The sequence below is a fragment of the Prenolepis imparis genome, unplaced genomic scaffold (genome assembly GCF_030444845.1).
Source record: "Prenolepis imparis isolate NDT839.2.m4 unplaced genomic scaffold, iyPreImpa1.0 SCAF_4, whole genome shotgun sequence".
NCBI lineage: Eukaryota > Metazoa > Arthropoda > Insecta > Hymenoptera > Formicidae > Prenolepis > Prenolepis imparis.
The window spans coordinates 4,486,074-4,508,424 of NW_028141162.1; the positions used below are offsets into that span (position 1 = coordinate 4,486,074).

Genomic DNA, 22,351 nt, shown 5'->3' on the forward strand with positions numbered 1-22,351 from the left:
TGTTTATCGATAATGCGGAGTTCGATACGCGAATGTATACCTATTTCGAAAGACTCTGTTTCGACTTGTCGAGCACACTTATCGCATACGGAGCGCAACAATATCCCACGATGCGTTTCCCACTATTTCTAAACAGTTTTCTGTATTTACAAAATTTTTTTTATTTTTTTTCTTTGTCATTATAATTTAAAATAATTGTAACGTTTAGGTGATACTCGATGTTCGAAATATCCGTCTAATTTTCATGAAAAACTTTTCATTTAAGAAAAAAAAGTTTTACTTTGTTGCATTATTTTACGTATAATTTTCTCGCGTTTTTCCAGAATTTAGAATAAAAATCCAATAGTCACTTCTCTGTCAGTTAACCGCGAGAATATCGTCCGCGAAATAAATAAAATAATAGAGAGTCTCGCATATTCTTATCTCGCAGATATAAGAGTTTCGGAAAGAATAAAAACCGAATTGAGCATATTATAATTTTGCATCGCGGCGCGTATTAAATATATACATACAAACATTTTTGCGGGTCGTAAGCCGAGAATTCGGACTGGAAATGAAACTGTTTAAGTCCCCGTGCACGTCAGTTTTTAACGCGAGCGCATTGTTATTGGTCCATATTCGCGAAGCAATTACGCGAGAGCTCTGCTGCCCGAATCTCTACTTTCTTTTCTACTTTTCTCTTTCTCTTTCCCTCCGCCACATGGGATACGGCGTATAAAATTGTAGATTACGCGATGGCCCGAGGCACCATCGCTTACCCGCCGCAACGTGGCTTAATCCGGTGACGTTGGTTGCGCGCGATAAAGCTGAGTTTCTCGGCGCGGTTCCCGGAGAATACCCCTAGGAATTCGCCGTCAGACTCCTTTCGCAGGATACGCTTAGTCGGGGGAAAAAGTACCGGACATTCGGCTGTGACGTCGTGTAAATGCGCGAGACATTGCCTTATGAAGGAAAAACAATTTTTGTCGCTGGACTACCTTCAGAAATTATTTTTTTTATCTCGAATAGGGGATTCGCAACATTATATATCTCTAAAACCCAATTCACATTTCGTATACGTTCTATCAATAATAATTTCGCTAATAAAAATTTTAAGATACTCGACAAAAATTATATTTTTTATCCGAAGATTATTATTTCATTCTCGAGTGAAAGACAAAAGGGAGATTAAGGAGTGGAAGACCGACGATGTATGTAATTTTTCGTTCAGCTTCTTGGAGCATATAGTCACTCGTGCGCGTTCAGATATCACGATGCGTTCGCGAAGCATTGAAGCGCGTTGGCTTATAAAATGAGCAAGGGGCGAGGGTGAAAGCAGGGAGATGCGGTCGAACGTGAAGCACTACGGAAACGCGAAATAGCGACTAGCCTATCGGCCGGTCTTGTCGACGCAACATATCGTACGCAGAGAGAGGGTGAGAGAGAGGGAGATGCGTGGGGATTCATTATCCATGGAAAAATAAACTAAAGGGAATTGCTCTCTCTGCGCGGTGCCCAGCTATGGAGAGGCTCCGGTACAGCAGCGGCATTCAATAGCCATGCTCTCCCCTTCCTCCCCCTCCTCTAACCACCCTCTTTCACTCTTTCTCTTTGTCCGCCACAGTAGGATTCCTCATCGAAAGTACCTCCGCGTGTCTAGGTCCTTATCCCTCATTCCGCTTCGCTCCCCTCTGTCTCTGTGCGGTCGTTTCTTTTTATCTTTCCTCTCCTTTCTCATCTCTCTCTCTCTCTCTCGTCAGCCATTTCCTGCGGTCCTCATACCCATACATAAGTCACTTAATGATTTAACCCCGCTCGCGCTATTAATCATTCTGATCAAGTCCCGCGATGCGGTGAAAAGAATCAACCCGGCACGTATGTATCCCCTGTCCGATTTTCCCCTTTTACGTTGCGTAACGCGGCACGTATCGATATTAACGGGATGGTATAATGGCTTTCATTGCGATGATACCGGAGTAAGGTAGAAAATTAATGCTTTTGACCGTGCGCGCACGGTGGATTATGCCCGATAGAGAAACGCGGTATCGAATCGGATGTATCTTCGTGTGTATAAAAAGAGAACGCAATCCTATCGAAAGGCTTACGCATCGAAAAGTTGGCAGCTACTATTTCTTATAAACGCGTACATTGCTTTTTGCAAATATATCTGTGAATAACATTAAATTTATCTTTCGCATATACGTATATACATATAAACGTCATTTTTAATTATGTGTTATTCGTTATGTTCATTAAAATTTATACGAACATTTTATCGTTAATAACGCGAACTTTTTAGTTGTTTTTCTCTAAAGAAACCATATATATATATATATATATATATATATATATATATATCTAAATATTCTTCCGTTGATATTTGTTGACGTCGTTTTTAACTGTGCACAAATGCAAAAGTAAGTTTAAGTAAAGTTTAGTTAACAATCTGCTCTATTTAAATATAAATGATTTGAAAGAAGAGATCTCTTTTAGAACTAGTTCATAACTATGCAGATTCCTATTAAAATTTACTCAATTCTTTCATTTTTAAGAGGTATAAAGTGAACCATTTTCACACGATTAAACAAGTATAGCTAATTTATGAAAATTCATATTATGGTGTTTCTCGATAAAATAACTTACGAGATTACATGGGATTGTTGTCGGAATTTTTAGAGGAGGAAAGATCAAACTGTGTTTGAACTATTTGGTTCTTGTAGTGTAAAAAAAATACATAAAAGTACATTTAAAATGACATTCCCATTACCGCTATAGAAATATTATAAACAATTTTTCACTCACCGATACGTGCAATAGCGGAGTTGTAGTACACAGCACATTGATCTGAAAACAAAATATTCAAATTATGTATATTACAAGTATACTGAAAAAAATATTTGTGTGAAATTACATGATTATGCTGGGTTTTTTTCGATCCAGCATAATCATGCAATAAGTATTGCTTTTATATGGAAAATTACAGATTATATGTAATTTTATATATAAAATATATATTTTCAGAATTGAAAATATTCCACTGAACATAGAATTACACATACGAAATGCTAGTAATGCTATAAAAGTATAAATGCTATAAAAGTATAAATGCTATAAAAGTATAAATGCTATAAAAGAATGTTATAAATAAAATGGATAAATGCTTATAAAAGAAAGTTCTAAAGTGAAAATACTAAATTTAAAATTACAAATGATTTTTGCATAAAAATAGTAATTTTACCGATATTTTACATTAATATGTATTTTTACTTTAAAAAGTATGGAAAAAAATTACAGTGATAATCAGGTAATTTTTCCGGTTTTGAACAAGTAATTTCCATGTAAAATGTGTGTGTGTGTGTGTGTGTGTACAGCGTGTTTTGAAAGTCTGGAAACGGTTAAATATCTAAATGCAGTTTAGAAAAAAATGTTTTTAGGTATTTTGCATACCTCACAGTTGTCCCGCTGTCGCCCGATGCCTCCCCGGGCCTCCTCCTCCTCTCTTGGTCCATGGTAGCACTCACGACACTCGCGAAAACACGAATAATTACGATTGCCCGAAACTTACACGGCACTCCCGACGCACGACACTTTACACGGCACTCCCGACACGACGCGTGAATCGCAGTGTGTATCGCAATGCTACCTGTAACAAATAAAATACATACATATTAGAATAATCTTATTATTTCGCATTATAACATACACAATATAAATATGTAAGCTAGAATTAACGATAGATATATCCACGGATCGCAACATATTCACGCGCACGAAAACAGTTGGGTTATGTTGGCAAGAAATTTTGCATCGAATTTTTCGCGAAATATGCGTTTCGAACAATTACGACTACATATTAACGTTGAAATTATGATATGCGATTGATAAATATTACAATACAAAGGTTAGAAATCGTTTCTGACGACTATGCTTACTAATTAATCACAGCGGGACGCAGCTCGAACTGCCTGATAGTCGCGGCGTTTCGGTAATGGCCGCTATTCTACAAACATCGGCAACTTCACTCTAATAGCGCGCGCGCGATACTATATACATGACTTAATATTAATAATTAATTAAAACTCGATGGAGATTCGTTCGAAAAGATATAGCTTTAGAAAGAAAAAATATTAATCGAGAATAAGGTATTATAACATATTATTTACAACATATTACTATTTTATAACTTTTACCATATTATTATTTTAAAATTTAATTAGCAAATTATAACATACACAATATAAATATAAATATGTAAGCTAGAGTATTTAAATAGCAAATTTTCGCTTTATTAATATTTTTTGATAGAAATCAGCTGATTAAAGCGTTAATTTGCTAATTAATTTTTAAAATAATATGTTTTAAATAAAATATGTTATAATACTTTAAACTCGATTAATATTTTTGACAGTTATCAGCTGATTTCTGTCAAAAAATATTAATCGAGAATAAGATATGATAACATATTATTTACAACATATTACTATTTTAATTTTTTACCATATTATTATTTTAAAAGTTAATTAGCAAATTAACGCTTTAATCAGCTGATTTCTGTAAAAAAATATTAATCAAGTTTAAACAAACTTTATATTATTTTTTTTTAATATCATTCTTTTTATCATAAAATCGAAGAATGGCGCGCGTGTAGCGCGCGCTTGTGTTGTTTTAGTATAATAAAAAGCATAATAGAATTAAGATATGAAGTATACGTGTAACATAAATATTATAAATATTTTTGGTCGAGATTAAATTAGCTAATATCTTATCAAAATACGATACTACAAATTTGCAATTTACTGCATTTAATACTTGTGATCTACGATAATTTGTGATAATTTGAATAAATATAGATTGTGATTAAAGCATAAAATCGGGCAAAAATTTTTGTATTTGACTAGTGCATATCGAATTTATAAGAATATCGAATTCAAATTTTCGACGAAAAATGTTTGTATAAAAAAAATGTTTTATTAATCTTACGTGCCAGATGAAAAAAATAACATAGTATTAAACATGTGTCATACGCCATGCATTACCAAATGCTATAAGTATCATACAGTAAAAAAGAAAATTTTTATATAAACTAAGCTCTTTCCACGCGTAAAAGTTAAGACACGTTATAGGCAGATTTAGACTGTGTATCAATATTTACATTCCTACAACGCGTCTTCCCGCGACCTTCCCTTTTTCTATTATCAATTGTTATATTCTTCGTATATTTCTCGTTAAATAATTCTTCCTTTGTACCTAGTAGTGCGCGATCTACGATACGGAGCAGATACCATAACAGTCGAGCGCAAGTAGTAACTGGTTATGGAATTATATCACATCAAAAGACAGTAAGACAACATGTGTTATTTGTGATAATTTCTATCAAATCTTTCGAATACAAATTCGTGAATTATAAGAGAAAACTTAGAAAGATATAGAACTAAAACATATAAAACAGGAGAATTCTACGAATGACTACATAAATAATACTATTTTGAAGAAATTGATGCAAAACAATATTGCAACAAATGCAATAAAAATATTGTATATAAATATTTACATTTAATAAAGCTCATGATCTCGTATTTTCGGCAATGGCAGCAAAAAGGTAAGAGAAACAATAACGAATTTAATATTATTATTTTTCATCTTTTCAATCATTTATAAATGATTTTTGTACCTGTGCAAAATTATGTATAATGAATAAAATTAAAATATTCAGGAAAATTCAAATATGTATTTAGGATGTGTTTATATGACAAATATTATAAATATTTAAGTTAATCTTAACCTAGATAATATCATATCAAAGTATAAATATGCAAAGTATTAAAGAAAGGTTACATATATTTTGAGAGCAGATAGTTTTGATCAAAACTAGAAAGTTTTATTAACTTAAGTCCCACAATTAATCTTTAAAAATACTAACATTTTTATTTAAGTTTTTTGTCTTTTTCTTATTGGCATCTTTGTTAATGTAATTAACAAAAAAGTATAAAAAAAGAGTAACAGCAGATCATATCTATCATTTCCCGTATGGAATAACAGGTTTCCATTACATATATTCACTGATTATATACTCAAGATATGTGAACCTTTTTTTTAACACTGTGTGTACATATAAAATATGATATAATATAAATTTGTTATCTATTATATACGATTTTTATAATCAATAAGTTGTAGCAATTTTTATAAGTATAAATAAATATGTGAATTAAATAATAGGGCAAAGATTTTTGTATTTGGATAATTTTCTAATATTGAATTTTTAAGAATATATATTGAAAATTCAAGTTTTAGGTAAAGGAAAAGTTTAAAGAGATATTAAAAGCTTATTAATAATATTAGTATTAAGATTTGTTATTGATTTGTTATTAGTAATTATACATAATTACACATTGTGCGCATGTTTCAAGCAATACTTTAAAATATAAATTATTCCAGCAATTTTTTTTTTTATTTTATGCAGATCATCGTATTTTCATTGGAAATGGAATTATTTTACAAAAAACTGTGCCCAGTACTCTTCAAAATGCAATATTTGTAATAAAGATTTTAGCTCTTGTACAAAACACTTAATCAATGAACATAAGCTTAATAAATATATAACAGATGTACTTAAAATCTGGGTAATATACCAACTTCGATTAATTGAGAAATGCGAGACTTGCAAACAATTTAAAGGATTTGATTCTTTTAAATTAATGATACATTTATTTGAAGTTCATAATGTCACGGTACCTTGTAAACTCATACCAGCAAGGTAAGAGAAATATTGATAATATTAGATTATTGTTATTTTATATTTTCTTTTAATGATTTATATGTACTTTTGTGTACGATGAACAAGAATTGTGTATAGTGAATAACAAAATAAAATTCAGATTTTTAAAATATATTTACTACAAATATAAATATTTGAGTCAACTTAATTTAGCTATAATAAAATATTAAAATCATATAAACTATCATATAAACAATCATATAAAATACAAATTTATCATCTGTTGTATTTGCATCGGTTGTAATCAGTAATTTTATAACATTTTAATTAAATATAAATTGTGAATAAGTATAAAACTGAAATAATCGGGCAAGAATTTTTCGAATAATATTTGTATTTTGAGTTTATAAAAATATCGAATTTAAATTTTCAGTGAGAAAGAGAGAGGTACGGTAGGATATTAAAAGTATTTTAATTTTAATAATAACAGTGTGTACTTAATAATTTTATATTGTTCACATGATTCAAGCAAAAATTTATAACATTGATTAATTAAAAAATTTTTATTGTTAATTCTGTGCAGATTATCGAAAAGTTTACGCTATCTTTTTGATAAATATAATGGAGATATTCCAACAACATCGAAGGTTCTTAAAGGAAAGAGTTATTCAGTGCTTCCACCTACTGCGTAATTATTTATACTGCTTTTTATGATGTAACATAAAATAAAATAACACCAAATTATAATTATATCAATTGTTTTGCAAACATATAGTTTGTTAATTATCATCTTATTAAGCATTGACATAAAATTTATTTTATATTTTTTTTATTATTATTTGTATACTTACTTAATATATAATTATATATTGTACTCATGATTTATAAGCAAGACTTTATAATATTGTTTCATTCAGCAATTAGTACTCTTTATTTTATGCAGAAGATCGAATCTTTATAATTGGATATGGAATTATTATACAAGAAATGACGAAAAATCTGCAAAATGCATTTGTGATAAAAATTTTTCCATCCAAACTAACAACTCAAGTATAAAATATCATATATCAAGTGAACATGATGATAATAATGATGATTCAGGAGAAACGTGGCCCTATTCTATGACAGAAAACGGAGAAATGAAATGTGATAATTGTAGCAAAACTTATGAAATATATTTTTATCCAAGTTTTAATATGATAAATCACATAGTTAAAAAACATAATCTTAATGAATATAAAGCAAATAAATTTCACGAATGGGTATGGATCAAACATAGTTTATTCATTCAGAAATGCGAGTATTGCAAACAAAATAAAGAAAGTAATTCTTTTAAATTAATGATACATTTATTCGAAGTTCATAATGTCATAGTACCTCCAGAATTCATACCAGCGGGGTAAGAGAATAAATTGATTATTATTCTTTTAATTTTCTTTTATATTATTTATATGTACTTTTGTGTATAATGAAGAGAATTGTGTATAATGAATAACATAATAAAATTCAGATTTTTAGAATACATTTATCATAAAAAGAAATATTCAAGTCAAATTAATTTAGTTAATATTATATTAAAATACGATTACAAATTTGCCATCTGTTGTACTTGTTGTAATCCGTAATTTTTAACAATTAAATTAAGTATAAATTGTGAATAAATATAAATATTAAATAATCAGGCAAGAATTGTTGTGTTTGAATAATGTTTGTATATGTGTCGAATTTTTATGAGAATATTAAAAAAATTGAAATTCAAATTTCCAGCGAGAAATGTTTGGATAATAAAACTGTTTTATTAATAATAATAGTTTATATTTAATAATTATATTGTGCATATGATTCAAGCAAGACTTCATAACATCGATTAATTCAGAAATTTGTATTGTTAATTCTTTACAGATTATCAAATAGTTTAAACAACCTTTTAAATTCGTGTAAAGATACTGCAACATCAAGTAGCTTTCATCAGTCAACATGTAGTACTGACCTTACTGATTCTGAGGATTTTGATCTCGATTCGTTTGTTAATAAAGAAGCGGAGAAGTTTTTGGAGTGTAATGGAGAAGAGAGTTATTCAATGCTCCCATCTAATGAGTATATTTACTTCTTCGATGCAATATAAAGCGAAATAACACGAAATTATATTTATATAGACTGTTTTGCGAATATATAGTTTGTTAATTACTTACATATTAAGCATCAACAGAGATATAAAGTTTTTTATATTTTTTATAAAATTATTTATATTTGTTTGTACTTAATAATTACACATTTTACACATGATTTACAAGCAAGATTTTTAATAATAATTAATTTAGAAATTTTTATTTTTAATTCTGTACAGATTATCAAATAATTCAGACAATCTTTTAAATTCTTGTAAAGATGCTGCAATATCAAGCAGCTTTCATCAGTCAACTTGTAGTACTGATCTTGCTGATTCCGAGGATTTTGATCTCGATTCCTTTGTTAATAGAGAAGCGGACAAGTTTTTGGAGTGTAATAGAGAAGAGAGTTATTCAATGCTCCCATCTAATGAGTAATTATTTACTTTTTCGATGTAATATAAAGCGAAATAACACGAAATTATATTTATATAGACAGTTTTGCGAACATATATTTTGTTAATTTTCTATTATACTTATTAGGCAGCTTTTTTAAATTATTTATATTTATAATTTTTTTACATTTGTTTTTGAAACATTATATATTATATAACATAAATTTGTTATTAATTTTGCAAGAATAATTTTTAAAAAATATTATATTAGCAAAGATGTTTAAACCTTTATAATATTTTTGTACTTTATCAAGTATATTGATACTTATTGATTGTAATAAAAATAATATAAAATTTATTCAATGATTTCGAAAGAAATAGCATTATTAAATAAATTTGATACATTATTATTTTAGTTTACAATAATTTTAACACAAAAATATTCATAATTTCTTATAACCTTTGATCTTAATTAATTTCGCTTATATTTATTTTCTTCATGATAGGTATCTTATTTGAGAAAACCATTCTAAATTAATTCAAAAATATTTTGGGGGAGTTAGCAAATTTTAATATTCGCTCTTATTGAAATATGTATGATTGTATATAGCTCTTAACGCGTGATCTGTCTTTAATCGATAGGGTTATCGGCACAGAATTCGCAATTAATTATAATTAAAATTAAAATACACATTAAACCGATTTACATTGTAAATTAATATATTTATAAAATTCAGGTATAAATAAAAGCCAAGATATAATAAAAGCCAAGAACAAATATTAGGGGCAACTTATTTAAAATATTTTTATTTTATTCATCGTTTTTTCGGTCTTTTTATTGAATCATTTTCAGCAAATTGACTAAATAAAAACTTCAGGTATCTTATATGTATATCCTGACCTCAGTGACACACAAAACAGAACTGAAAGTCGTAAGTACGATTATAAATGGTAATAAATAATTGACCATTTACAACCCTTAGTATATGCACGCCTTGAAAAAACACGCAAATGAGAAGGAAGTAGTGGAAAGACGTCCACGATGTGTGCGCGGAATTTCTTAGATCTTCATAATTAATTTAGCACTTCACAATCGTTGCGTGTGTGGTGTAGATATCCGTATTGAGACTATTTTTTGTTAATATATTTACATTTTGTACATAAAATTATTTATCTTTATACGATTTTTCTCTTTTTATTCGTATATATATCGTATGTTTAAAACATTATATTTTTATAAACTTTAACAAATAAGAGCTTAATAGCTCATAAACTGTAAATTTTTTAAATTCTAACAGAATTCTTTTACTGTTAAAAAAAATATCGTAACATAAAGTGAGACGTAAACTAAGAATCTCTTGTCAGTTTATCCTGAGGCATTTTTTTTATTTAACCATTTATTTAAACTAAAGCCAGAGCTCTTGATTATTTATAAGTATTCACGAAATGATATGCCAACTTCACACGCATTGTTGCAACTATTCGACATTATATTTTTAAGCGAATGTAAGCTCAGAGATGCAAAATCGTTTATCTTTTAACAGAGCGGCACAGATTGAATAATTAATTGCTCTCGTATGTCGTAGTAAGACGTAGTAGATCAGTGTAAACGTATATACATGTATACTCAAGCTGCATCAACAAAATCTCGATACAGAGAGAAAGGGGATACACAGGGATACGTGTGAATGTAGAGAAGGAAAGAGACGGGCATCGAAGAAGGAAACACACGTATACACAGAACACAGAAATGAGGTGGCCGAAACAGCGGTGAGAGGAATCGGACAATAATGATGCGTTTCATTGAGTCTATTGTATTCCGGGGATCCAAGTTCACAGACACAATCGAGATGTATCCATTGCTGCGCGGAGCGGCAGCAACTATTCAATCGACTTTCAATTTCTGGATGGTGTTGTATTCGGGTACGAGAATTGTCTGGTAGACAGGTCGGTTAGTAGCTACATCCCCTGTGTGTATGTGTGTGTGTGTGTGTGTGTGTGTGTGTGTGTGTGTGTTTCCAGATATATATTAAATATATCGTATCTGTCGATTCGACCCGGATTCTTCGCGGCTGCAATTTTTGCCCTGCATTTTCTTTGTCATAATTTTTTTTCGTTTTTTTTAATACGCTCGTCGTTTGCGGCCGCCGTTATTTCCATTTAATATTAATTAATTTATCTTTGATTTCTTTTACTACTCTAAAATCGTCTATTTTAATTTCCTACATTTATTTATTAATTATATTTAAATTATGTTAACATTCTATGCTATGTACAATGAAAAATGTTTTTTGCTAATAATAATAATATTAAAATATTCAATTTTATATGTATATGTGTAAATTAATTATATATTCTTTTAATTTTCAATATTTTATTAAACTTTCTTGCACAAAATATATTTAATTTATTTATAATCTTTAAACGTATGTAAAATATATATTCCGGAAAAGCAGAATGCACATAAGCATTTGATGTATTCACATATTTATCGCAAGTACAGAATTTTGTAAATAATTCGTTCTTCGTCATTCATTTTTCTACGCGCGTAAAAATGCCCTATTATTATCTTAATCTATTGTTTGATAGTATCTATGTATAATATACATGTATGTTTATTTGTCTTTTAATAAGAAGAAAGAAAGAAAGAGATATTTAAGCTACAATAAAATACATTATCGCAAATACAATGCAATAATTTTTTTTTAATTAAACGAAATACAATAGATTATAAATTTCTTTGTATTTGCATAGAATACTATTAAAAATGAGTAATCGTAAAAATTTGCTTGATTTTATGATTGCAAATCATTATGTAGAACATTAGCATTCTAATGGCTCTGTTATTTGAGTACAAAAAATATGGGATAGCTTTGCTAATAAATATAATTTGTTAAGCTATCATTTATAGAAGTATGTAATCACATTTTAATCAGATTATTACGACCGCAATCGATTGTTTATCCGATCTCGATATGCACTTATTACATATGCAATTTTATTATACTTTACATTTCTCCCTGGCCTCTTTCCTTTAGCTCAATTAAATTCTAAAATTTAAAAAAAGATAAGAAAACATATGCATAAACATATTTGCAATATTTAAAATTGCATGTGCAATAAGTGGAAATTTACTATGCTTTAGTAACATTAATCAAACATGTTTTATATTGTTTATTGTGATATTTTTATTGTGATAAATATTAATCAAAGAAATTCTCATAAAATTCTGTCCATACCATATTGTTTCACGATTACCATGACTTCAAGGTAAATTCTAAAAGAAAATTCTCTCTGTGTATATTATCGATCTGTTATAATAAAATAAAAGTAATAATAATTTTTATTGACATAATATGTACAATCAAAATTTATTGATAATTATAACAAAAGCAATTAGATTCGAGAATGCTTAATTTTTAAACTTTACTTTGATTTTAAATACATTGCACTATATATAATATCATTGTATAAAATTGTATAAAATGTACTTTAAGTATTAAAGAAAGAAATACTAAACTGTTTAACATCTACATTGCACGTATCCCCTTTCTCTATATGTATCGAGATTTTGTTGATGCAGCTTGAGTATACGTGTATATACGTTTACACAGATCTACTATACGACATACGAGAGCAATTAATTATTCAATCTGTGCCGCTCTGTTAAAAAATAAACGATTTTGCGATTTTGCATCTCTGAAGAGCTTACGTTCGCTTCAAAATATTAATATATATATATATATATATATATATATATTATATATATTATATATTTTGTATTTTGTATTTATTTATGTAGATTTAAATTTATGATATATGTATAATTGCAATAGCATGCGCGCATACATATTTCAGTAAAATTATGTGATACAATCATGAGATAAAATATCATCCAGTGATATCTGATTATGTCGCAACTAAAGATTGTCTGCATTTTGCAACTTTGAACCTTTTATCCGTTTTTCGTAACCCGTCTCGTTCGGGTAGATTAAATCTCAAAAAAACCGTGGTGCGCGCATTACACCGTCAAAGCGTCTCACGGAGATCCGACTCGTCATCAGACATCAGAAGTTGCGAAAGCTCAGCGCTTTTTGATCTGTAAAAACTGGGGTCGGAAATGCGTTGGGAATTCCGTGGTATCCCATTGCTGCCATTGTCACAGGGAGATCACGCGTGTGCGATGCGTGAGGGTAGAATGTAGCCTCCGGCTCCGGGATACCGAATAATAGATATTAATACAAAAGCGGTGTGTGTGCACCGTCGCGTTGAAAATTGATTGGACATGTACCACGTCGGTTGATAAGGTGGCCTTTCTCGTTATACCGGGTGCAATACATATACTTAGCTCACACACAAACGACGCGAATACGGAGAATAGATTGCAAGTAATTACTTCGCGCCTCCTCTATCCTATTCGCTTTCACGATACCGAGACGACGTGCATACGTAATTGTATTACCGAAAACTGTAAGTGTGACTCTGCAATACTCGTTTATACGTCATTGCTCTTACGATGCAATTTTATTACAATGTTGTTGCATTTATACAGGTATCTCAAGCTTAATATCTCTTAGACGAGAGAAATATATCATGTCCTTATATAAATTTATTTGTAAGGACGTCATTTTTTCAACTTTTAATGTGACTTTCCTTTATTTTAAACTTCAATTTATAATTATATTTTTAAAAAATTATAATAATTTTTTTCAACTTTTAATTTAATTTTTCTTTATTTTAAAATTTAATTTTTTATTTAAAATTTAATTTCTGATTACAGATTTTTTATACGACATTGTGTAAGACAATTAAAAGATCTTAATTAAATTAAACTCCCGTTTACACACAACATATTCACAGACATGTTATTGTGTTCTAAGATGTAACTCTATTACAATTAATATCGTTGCATTTATAGAAGTATCTCAAACATTATTATTATTTCGTAAACAAATATAAAATCTTTTCTAGATTTGAGAAAACATATGAAGTAAATATATAAAGTATGATTTCTTGTCAATTTTTAATACATTTCCTTTAGATTTTTTAAATTTAAACTATTGATTTAAAAAAAAATTATAAATTATCATTTATGAAAAAAGTCATATAGACCCGAGAAATGTGCATTAGAAATCGATATGTATCGCGTGAATAGTTGACTTTATTCCGCGTATGTAAATGTATGTTTATGCGTATGTATAAAAATGCGCCACATAGGGTCCACGGCGACATAGTCGTCTTTTAATATTTTAAGACGAGCCAAAAATTCATCTTTTGTATATTTCGACAGTACATTGTTTGCAGAATATTATCACTGTCGCCGCGGACCCTACGTTTGTACGCTGGTGTCTGCTTGGTACGACAATATTCTGCAAACATTGTACTGTCGAAATATACAAGAGATGAATTTTTGGCTCGTCTTAAAATATTAAAAGAATTAAAATATAATAATGTTGTAATATGTTATAATTCCTTAAACGATTAATATTTTTGAGTTTTCAGCTGACTTCTGTCAAAAAATATTATTCGAGTTTAAAATATAATAAAATATTATTTTAATTCTTCTAACATATTTTTATTTTAAAATTTAATTAGCAAATAAACGCTTTAGGGCCGGTTTCACCATCTCCGATTAACTCAATTGGCCGATTATCTCAATTTTCTTAAAAAGAGACAAAGATATATATAGTTTAATCGGCCGACTGAGTTAATTGGAGATGGTGAAACCGGCCCTTAGTCAGCTGACTTCTGTCAATAATTATTAAAATAGCATTAATTTGCTAATTACATTTTAAAATAACATGTCAAAAAAATTAAAAAATTAATATTGAAAATGATGTGTTATAATTTACCTTATCGGCGATTAACATTTTTGACAGAAATCAGCTAATTAAAGCGTTTATTTGTTAATTAAATTTTAAAATAATATAGCTATGTAAACCTAGCACCCAACTTTTTAAAAATTAATTTTTTAAAACGGAAAATGATATTATTTCGTTTGTAGTTGTTTGTAGTAACAATAATTTCGTTTGTAGTTTTATAAATTAATAAATAAAAAAAAATTTTTTAATGACTCGCATCCGACATTGAGATATCGCAAATCCGCTTGAGCAGTTTTCTTTAGAATCGTTTGTAGTTGTTTGGAGTTATTTTCCTTTCGTTTGTAGTTGAGCGGTTCAACAGTTATAAACAATTGTTTATTCGTCCAAGAGGTAAATTTGTTAATTTTAAAAATATCCTTTAGAATCATTTGTAGTTGTTTGTAGTAATTTTCCTTTCGTTTGTAGTTGAGCGGTTCAAAAGTTATAAACAATTGTTTATTCGTCCAAGAGAGCTAACATTGTCAATTTTTAAGATTTTTCAAATCCGCTTGCGCAGTCTTCTTTAGAATCGTTTGTAGTTGTTTGTAGTGATTTTCCTTTCGTTTGTAGTTGAGCGGTTCAAAAGTTATATACAATTGTTTATAACATTTGAACCGCTCAACTACAAACAAAAGGAAAATCACTACAAACAACTACAAACGATTCTAAAGAAGACCGCGCAAGCTGATTTAAAAAATCTTAAGAATTGACAAAGTTAGCTCTTGGACGAATAAACAATTGTTTATAACTTTTGAACCGCTCAACTAGAAACAAAAGGAAAATCACTACAAACAACTACAAACAATTCTAAAGAAGACTGCGCAAGCGGATTTGCGATATCTTTAAAATTAACGAATTTACCTCTTGGACGAATAAACAATTGTTTATAATATTTGAACCGCTCAACTACAAACGAAAGGAAAATCACTACAAACAACTACAAACGATTCTAAAGAAGACTGCGCAAGCGGATTTGCGATATCTCAATGTGCGAGTCATTTAAAAAATTTTTTTTATTTATTAATTGATAAAACTACAAATGAAATTATTGTTACTACAAACAACTACAAACGAAATGCTATCATTTTCCATTTAAAAAAATTAGTTTTTTTAAAGTCGGGTGATAGGTTCACATAGCTAAAGTGTCGTTTATAATTATAGACTGTTGAATCTCGATTCATACTACTTCAAAAAGCCTGACTAATTTTAAACTGTACTACTAAACATTAAAATAGATTTTAATTTGTTAAAATCTGTTATTTTGCTCTTTAATAAATTCTTAGACTAATATATTACACATAATTAATAGTTTCATAAAAAAATTAGCACTGTTTAATCTTGATTTATACTACTTGGAATAGACAAACTAATTTTGAATTATACTACTAAACACGAAAAATTTAAATATTTTTTAAAACCTTTTCTTTTTTTCTGTGTGATATATTCATAAATTAGTATGTTACATAAAGTTTCGTTTATAATTATATACTGTTGAATCTCGATTCATACTACTTTAAAAAGTCTAATTAATTTTAAACTGTACTACTAAACATAAAGTTTGATTTTTATTTCTTAAAATGTGTTATTTTGCTCTCTAATAGATTCTTAGACTAATATATTACACATAATTAATAGTTCCATTTAAAAATTAACACTGTTTAATCTTGATTTACACTACTTGAAATAGGCCGACTAATTTGGAATTATACCACTAGGAACGAATAATTTCATTATTTCTTATAACCTCTTTTTCTGTGTAATAAATTCGTAAATTAGTATGTTACATAGTATCGTTTATAATTATATACTGTTGAATCTCGATTCATACTACTTCAAAAAGTCTGACTAATTTTAAACTGTACTACTGATCATAAAGTTAGATTTTAAGAAATTAAAATCTGTTATTTTGCTTTCTAATACATTCTTAGTCTAATATATTACACATAATTAATAGTTCCATTTAAAACTTAGCACTGTTTAATCTTGATAAACTTAAATGTTTTCAGCTATTAATTTCTTTAAATATTTTTATTAATTAAAATATATATATATATATTTATTAATATTATATACAGGGTGTCCCGAAACTACCGCGAGATATTTTAAAGGCAGATTCTCTGGCCAATTTAAAAAACGATTTTTCCTCAGCAAAAATGTCGAGGCACCAATAATTTTCGAGTTATAAGCAATTAAAAATAAAGGGTTTCTCGTAAACTAAGCCCTCTAGAAATATAATATTAACAAAACCACATTCTTCAATTAATTTTAAGTAAAGTTTCTTTTAATAGAATTTTAATTTAAGGCTTAGTTACAAAGATACATGAAGACAAAAATTGGGAACATGCAAAAAATGATGGTCTCCCTCGACATTTTCGCTGAGGAAAAATCGTTTTTAAATTGGCCAGAGAATCTGCCTTTAAAATATCTCGCGGTAGTTTCGGGACACCCTGTATATATGTATATATGTACGTATATATGTATATATATATGTATATATATATATATATAATATTAATAAATAAATATAAATATATATTTTTATTAATAAAAATATTTAAAGAAATTAATAACTCAAAACATTTAAATTTATCAAGATTAAACAGTGCTAATTTTTAAATGAAACTATTAATTATGTGTAATATATTAGTCTAAGAATGTATTAAAAAGCAAAATAACAGATTTTAAGAAATTAAAATCTAACTTTATGTTCAGTAGTACAGTTTAAAAATAGTCAGACTTTTTGAAGTAGTATGAATCGAGATTCAACAGTATATAACTTTAAACGATATTTTATGTAACATACTAATTTATGAATTTATTACACGGAAAAAAATTAAAGATTTTAGAAAATAATAAAATTTTTTGATCTTAGTGATATAATTCATAATTAGTCGGCCTATTTCAAGTAATGTAAATCAAGATTAAACAATGCTAATTTTTAAATAAAATTATTAATTATGTGTAATATATTAGTCAAAGAATTTACTAGAGAGCAAAATAGCAAATTTTAAGAAATAAAAATCTAACTTTATGTTCAGTAGTACAGTTTAATATTAGTCAGAGCTTTTGCAGTAGTATGAATCGAGATTCAACAGTATAATTATAAACGATACTATGTGACATACAAATTTATGAATTTATTACACAGAAAAAAAGAAAAGATTTTAAGAAATATTTAAATTTTTTGTTTTTAGTAGTATAATTCAAAATTAGTTGGCCTATTCCAAGTAGTATAAATCAAGATTAAACAGTGCTATTTTTTTTATGAAACTATTAATTATGTGTAATATATTAGACTAAACATTTATTAAAGAGCAAAATAACAGATTTTAAGTAATTAAAATCTATTTTTATGTTTAGTAGTACAGTTTAAAATTAGTCAGACTTTTTGAAGTAGTATGAATCGAGATTCAACAGTCGATAATTATAAACGACGTCGTAGCTATGTAAACCTAGCCCCGACTTTTTAATAATTAATTTTTTAAAACGAAAAATGATAGCATTTTGTTTGTAGTTGTTTGTAGTAACGATAATTTCGTTTCTAGTTTTATCAATTAATAAGTAAACAAAATTTTTTAAATGACTCGCATCCGACATTGAGATATCGCAAATCCGCTTGCGCAGTCTTCTTTAGAATCGTTTGTAGTTGTTTGTAGTGATTTTCCTTTCGTTTGTAGTTGAGCGGTTCAAAAGTTATAAACAATTGTTTATTCGTCCAAAAAATTAATTTGTGAATTTTAAAGATATCGCAAATCCGCTTGCGCAGTTTTCTTTAAAATCGTTTGTAGTTGTTTGTAGTGATTTTCCTTTCGTTTGTAGTTGAGCGGTTCAAAAGTTATAAACAATTGTTTATAACTTTTGAACCGCTCAACTACAAACAAAAAGAAAATCACTACAAACAACTACAAACGATTCTAAAGAAGACTGCGCAAGCGGATTTGAAAAATCTTAAAAATTGACAAAGTTAGCTCTTGGACGAATAAACAATTGTTTACAACTTTTGAACCGCTCAACTACAAACGAAAGGAAAATCACTACAAACAACTACAAACGATTCTAAAGAAGACTGCGCAAGCGGATTTGAAAAATCTTAAAAATTGACAAAGTTAGCTCTTGGACGAATAAACAATTGTTTATAACTTTTGAATCGCTCAACTGCAAACGAAAGGAAAATTACTACAAGCAACTACAAACGATTCTAAAGAAGAATGCGCAAGCGGATTTGTGATATCTCAATGTCGGGTGCAAGTCATTTAAAAAATTTCTTTTATTTATTAATTGATGAAACTATAAACGAAATTATTGTTACTACAAACAACTACAAACGAAATGCTATCCATTTCCGTTTTAAAAAATTAATTTTTAAAAAGTCGGGTGCTAGGTTTATACCTATAACTAAATAATATGTTTTAAAAATGAAAATAGTAATATGTTTTAAATAATATGTTATAATTATTTTAAATCGAGTAATATTTTTGACAATTATCAGCTAATTTCTATCAAAAAATATTAATCGTGGATAATGTATTATAACATATTATTTAAAACATATTATTATTTTAATTTTTATAACATATTTTTATTTAAAAATATAATTAACAAATTAATACCTTATTAATATTTCTTGACAGAAATCAACTGATTAAAGCGTTAATTTGCTAATTAAATTTTAAAATAATAATATGTTTTAAATAATATATGTTATAATTCTTTAAACTTGATTAATATTTTTGACCACTAGGTATCAGCTGATTTCTGTCAAAAAATATTATTCGAGTTTAAAGTATTATAACATATTATTTATAACATTATTATTTTAATTTTTATAACATTTTTATTTTAAAATTAAATTAGCAAATTAACACTTTAATGCTAATTTCTGTCAAAAAATATTCATCAACTTTAAACAAACTTTATATAAAAATATCATTCTTTTTTATATAAAACCGAGAATGTCGCGCGTATAGCGCACGTTTGTTTTGTTCTAATTTCATTATAATATTCATTTTAATTTACAACATGCGTAGTATATGTTTCGATGCGTGTTTTATTTAATACTTTATTTAATACTTTAGCTTACTAAATCTAATTTTTATTTTACCGGCGGCCAGTTTCTATTTTGTATTTTTACTTTTCTATATATTATAAATTTGTATGTACTCGGCAATTCATATGATATAATTGTAATAGATATAATATTTTAATTAGTATCTCTAACTCGTTTATGTATATAGATCTGTAATACACGTTATTGCGCCAAAATAATGTGAATCATAGTTTAAAATTTATTTAATTAACCTGGTGTAAAGTACATATATATCTAAACACACACTTAAGCTAACAGGAAAAAGTAGAATGAGTAAGATGTGCCAACACACAGCCATGACAATGATTGATAAATCTGATTATTGTAAGAAAAGGAAACTATTTGTAAAACTATTAAGATAAGTTTTATTTTTCTCTACAGATTTCCACTGCATATCAATATGATGCACATAAATGAAAGAAATTGGTGCAATCAGATGAATATAAAAGAATTGGATAAAATATTTCTCTTATCTCCTTCCTGTAATTTCTTGCACATTTGATAGTTTTGTTCATACTATGCATTATTGTGATGCGCAATGTAGCTTGCGGAGATCTGTATTTTCAATTTACATAGCAAATTAACTCTATATTTATGCACTAATTCTCTGAGAAATTTTTAATGTACATATTTTCGTGGGAAATAAGCAATTTGCTATTTTATGTCACAATTTTATTTATGTATGTTTTATAGTACTAACATGATTTTTTAATTATTCTCGATTCGTATATTCCTCATCGTAACTGCCACATATTAATAGTTTGAGAATGACTTCGAGCTTCGATAATATATATTCGAGTTAATAATATTTGTTGTATTATATATGTATATATACATATATACACGTAACACACATACACACTGTAAACATGCGGACATTTTTTGTATCACCGTATGTGTTGTAAACATTGTACATACATAAACATTATTAATGTAGTTGTTATAAAATCTAATTTAATCATATATCTTCTTTTCTATGATATATGATTTCTTTTGAGTAAAACAGTTAAGACCGAAGAATAGAAAAATATAATAGAAAAATATTTTTCATAAAAATTGTTTACTAAAAAAGTCCGTATAGGAGTAGGTTTTCCTGTTTCGTAGAAAAACTAGAGCTTTTTTGTTATTATTTTAGCTTATTGTTTTTTTATTCCAATCTTAATGTTATCGAAAGAGAGAGAAAGAGGGGAGAGGCGGAAATACTGTACGGTAAATTCTCATAAAACTAATTGCATTGCTTCAATTCCATAAGTATCAGTATCCATCGCTTTAGGACGAATTAATCGAATTAATTATTTATTTAAGACATAAATAAAATTCAAAACACTTTAATATATGTTAATTAAAAATAGCATAATATATACATATATATATATATATATATATATATATATATATATAAAGAGAATGAATTAATTGCAGTAATTTATTTAATATGGAAATTTATGATATTGAAATAATATTAAAATATCAAGATAACAGATTTCTCTCTCTCTCTCTCTCTCTCTCTCTCTCTCTCTCTCTCTCTCTCTCTCTCTCTCTCTCTCTCTCTCTCTCTCTCTCTCTCTCTCTCTCTCTCTCTCTCTCTCTCCCCCTCTCTCTTTCCATATTTCATTAAATGTAATAATATATATGTATAATAAGAGAAGTAAAGTTCGAGATTACATTATTTCAATGGATATTCAAAATAGTTAAAATAGCAAATTACAGGAAATATACTTGTCTGGTCAGGACAAATATATACGGTCAGAAAATATATTACTCCAGTCAATACTATATTTTTCTATCGCTTTATCAATAAATAAATAAATAAATAATTCGACTCACATTTCGACTATTCTTCTTCTCCGATCTCGGCGTACTTTGGATTCCTCGCCGGTATCATTTTCCCTGTAGAAAACCTCTGCGTCGAGAACTGCGTCCTCGTAGAAAAATCTTGCTCGAAACACTTGCACTCGCGTTACTTCTTTTCGTTCGCGACGAGCGGCGATGCCTGGGTTTTAGCTATATTACATTTTCGACGCGTTTCAGTAAAACGCGATACTTAATCGCGAGAGCTTATTCGCGCGCGAATAAAATTGATGCTCTGTTTTTGCGTCGCCGCTTTTTTCAAAGCCACTTATCGGAGGGCCTCATCGAACGACGAAGGCGATGCACTCTGAAGTCGCCGATATTCGATCCCGAATGGCTATATATGGTCACTA

General features: G+C 28.2%; 1 protein-coding gene and 1 long non-coding RNA gene across 3 annotated transcripts in view; one reads left to right on the forward strand and one right to left on the reverse strand.

Moving 5' to 3' along the window:
• LOC145935402 (uncharacterized) overlaps positions 1-3,578 on the reverse strand; it is a 44,391-nt gene extending 40,813 nt beyond the window's left edge. Inside the window, exons 1-2 of the long non-coding RNA XR_014425219.1 lie at positions 3,427-3,578; positions 2,782-2,823 (exon numbers count right to left, since the gene is read on the reverse strand). This is a non-coding gene — a long non-coding RNA (uncharacterized LOC145935402). The remainder of the gene's footprint in view (positions 1-2,781; positions 2,824-3,426) is intronic.
• Positions 1-22,351, forward strand: part of Ten-m (teneurin transmembrane protein Ten-m) — an 856,961-nt gene that overhangs the window by 202,926 nt on the left and 631,684 nt on the right. The window lies entirely within an intron of this gene.